Raw genomic sequence first — 3,493 nt, forward strand, 5'->3', positions numbered from 1 at the left:
CCATTGGAAGATCCTCATCAGTTCTTAGCTGAATTCTTGCAAATCTGTGACACTGTCAAGACTAATGGGGTTGACCATGAGGTCTACAGACTTATGCTATTCCCTTTTGCTGTAAGAGACAGAGCTAGGACATGGTTGGATTCACAACCTAAAGAAAGCCTGAACTCTTGGGAGAAGCTAGTCAATGCCTTCTTGGCAAAGTTCTTTCTACCTCAAAAATTGAGTAAGCTTAGAGTGGAAGTCCAAACCTTCAGACAGAAGGAAGGAGAATCCCTCTATGAAGCTTGGGAAAGATACAAACAATTAATCAGAAAGTGTCCCTCTGATATGCTTTCTGAATGGATCATCATAGGTATTTTCTATGATGGACTCTCTGAACTGTCCAAGATGTCTTTGGATAGCTCTGCTGGAGGATCTCTTCATCTGAAGAAGACGCCTACAAAAGCTCAAGAGCTTATTGAAATGGTTGCAAATAACCAATTCATGTACACTTCTGAAAGGAATCCTGTGAACAATGGGACTAATCAGAAGAAAGGAGTTCTTTAGATTGACACTCTGAATGCCATATTGGCTCAGAACAAAATATTGACTCAACAAGTCAATATGATTTCTCAAAGTCTGTCTGGAATGCAAAATGCACCAGGTAGTACTAAGGAGGCTTCCTCTGAGGAAGAAGCTTATGATCCTGAGAACCCTTCAATGGAAGAGGTAAATTACATGGGAGAACCTTATGGAAACACCTATAATCCTTCATGGAGGAATCATCCAAATCTTTCATGGAAGGATCAACAGAGACCCCAACAAGGTTTCAACAATAATAATGGTGGAAGAAACAGGTTTAGCAATAGCAAGCCTTTTCCATCATCTTCTCAGCAACAGACAGAGAGTTCTAAGCAGAATACCTCTGACTTAGCAACCATGGTCTCTGATCTAATCAAAACCACTCAAAGTTTCATGACTGAAACAAGATCCTCTATTAGAAACTTGGAGGCACAAGTGGGTCAGCTGAGCAAGAAAATCACTGAACTCCCTCCTAGTACTCTTCCAAGCAATACAGAAGAAAATCCAAAGGGAGAGTGCAAAGCCATCAACATGGCCGAATTTGGAGAGGAGGAAGAGGCAGTGAACGCCACTGAGGAAGACCTCAATGGACGTCCACTGACCTCCAATGAGTTCCCCAATGAGAAACCAAGGGAATCTGAGGCTCAAAATGAGACCATAGAGATCCCATTGGACTTACTTCTGCCATTCATGAGCTCTGATGAGTATTCTTCCTCTGAAGAGGATGAGTATGTCACTGAAGAGTAAGTTGCTAAATACCTTAGAGCAATCATGAAGCTAAATGACAAGTTATTTGGAAATGAGACTTGGGAGGATGAACCTCCTTTCCTCACCAAAGAACTGGATGACTTGTCTAGGCAGAAATTACCTCAAAAGAGACAGGATCCTGGGAAGTTTTCAATACCTTGTACCATAGGCACCATGACCTTCAAGAAGGCCTTGTGTGACCTAGGGTCAAGTGTAAACCTCATGCATCTCTCTGTAATGGAGAAGCTAGGGATCTTTGAGGTGCAAGCTGCAAAAATCTCACTAGAGATGGCAGACAATTCAAGAAAATAAGCTTATGGACTTGTAGAGGATGTTTTGGTGAAAGTTGAAGACCATTACATCCCTACTGATTTCATAGTCCTAGAGACTGGGAAGTGCATGGATGAATCCATCATCCTTGGCAGACCCTTCCTAGCCACAGCAAAGGCTGTGATTGATGTTGATAGAGGAGATTTGATCATTCAAGTGAATGAAGAATCCTTTGTGTTTAAGGCTCAAGGATATCCCTCTATCACCATGGAGAGGAAGCATGAAGAGCTTCTCTCAAAACAGAGCCAAACAGAGCCCCCACAGTCAAACTCTAAGTTTGGTGTTGGGAGGCCACAACCAACTTCTAAGTTTGGTGTTGAACCCCCACACTCAAACTCTAAGTTTGGTGTTGGGAGGTTCCAACATTGCTCTGAGCATCTGTGAGGCTCCATGAGAGCCCACTGTCAAGCTATTGACATTAAAGAAGCGCTTGTTGGGAGGCAACCCAATGTTATATTTTATATATTTCTCTTTGTTATTTTATGTTTTTTTTTTATAGGTTGATGATCATGAGAAGTCACAAAAATAATTGAAAAAGCAAAAACAGAATGAAAAGCAGAAAGAAAAATAGCACACCCTGGAGGAGAGCGTGCTGGCGTTTAAACGCCAGTAAGGCTAGCTGTTGGGCGTTTAACGCCTAGTCTGGCACCATTCTGGGTGTTTAACGCCAGAAAGGGGCACCAGACTGGCGTTAAACGCCAGAGAAGGGCAAGAACCTGGCGTTAAACGCCAGAAATGGGCACCAGCCCGGCGTTTAACACCAGAATTGGCTAAATACGCAATTTTGCATGCCATTTGGTGCAGGGATGACTTTTCCTTGACACCTCAGGATCTGTGGACCCCACAGGATCCCCACCTACCCTGCCACTCTCTCTTTCTTCTTCACCCATTTACCAATCACCTCAACACCTCTTCCCCAAAAGCCCTTCACCTATCAAATCCCATCTTTCTCTTCACCACTCACATCCATCCTTCATAAAACCCCACCTACCTCACCCTTCAAATTCAAACCACTTTCCCTCCCAAACCCACCCATATATGACCGAACCATGAGCCCCCCTCTCCTATATAAACCCTCCTTCACTCCTTCATTTTCACACAACCTAAACACCACTTCTCCCCCTTTTTGGCCGAACACATAGCCATTCCCTTCTTCCTCATTTCTTCTTCTTCTACTCTCTTCTTTCTTCTTTTGCTCGAGGACGAGCAAACCTTTTAAGTTTGGTGTGGTAAAAGCATTGCTTTTTGTTTTTCCATAACCATTTATGGCATCCAAGGCCGGAGAAACCTCTAGAAAGAGGAAAGGGAAGGCAAAAGCTTCCACCTCCGAGTCATGGGAGATGGAGAGATTCATCTCAAGGGTGCATCAAGACCACTTCTATGAAGTTGTGGCCTTGAAGAAGGTGATCCCCAAGGTCCCTTTTTCACTCAAAAAGAGTGAATATCCGGAAATCCGACATGAGATCCGAAGAAGAGGTTGGGAAGTTCTTACCAACCCCATTCAACAAGTCAGAATCTTAATTGTTCAAGAGTTCTATGCCAATGCATGGATCACCAAGAACCATGATCAAAGTGTGAACCCGGATCCAAAGAATTGGCTTACTATGGTTCGGGGGAAATACTTGGATTTTAGTCCGGAAAATGTAAGGTTGGCATTCAACTTGCCTATGATGCAAGGAGATGAACATCCTTACACTAGAAGGGTCAACTTTGATCAAAGGTTGGACCAAGTCCTCACAATCATATGTGAAGAGGGCGCCCAATGGAAGAGAGATTCAAGAGGAAAGCCGGTTCAATTGAGAAGGCATGACCTCAAACCCGTGGCTAGAGGATGGTTAGAGTTTATACAACGCTC

The 3,493-nt window shown here is 43.5% G+C and overlaps 1 non-coding gene across 1 annotated transcript; it reads right to left on the minus strand.

Annotated features, from left to right (window-relative positions):
• Positions 1 to 225: 225 nt before the first annotated feature.
• LOC112718619 (small nucleolar RNA R71) lies at positions 226 to 333 on the minus strand. The gene has a single exon (XR_003160950.1). It is a non-coding gene; the product is annotated as a small nucleolar RNA R71 (small nucleolar RNA).
• Positions 334 to 3,493: the final 3,160 nt, after the last annotated feature.

This window comes from Arachis hypogaea, chromosome 10 (assembly GCF_003086295.3).
Source record: "Arachis hypogaea cultivar Tifrunner chromosome 10, arahy.Tifrunner.gnm2.J5K5, whole genome shotgun sequence".
In the NCBI taxonomy this organism is placed as follows: Eukaryota; Viridiplantae; Streptophyta; class Magnoliopsida; order Fabales; family Fabaceae; genus Arachis; species Arachis hypogaea.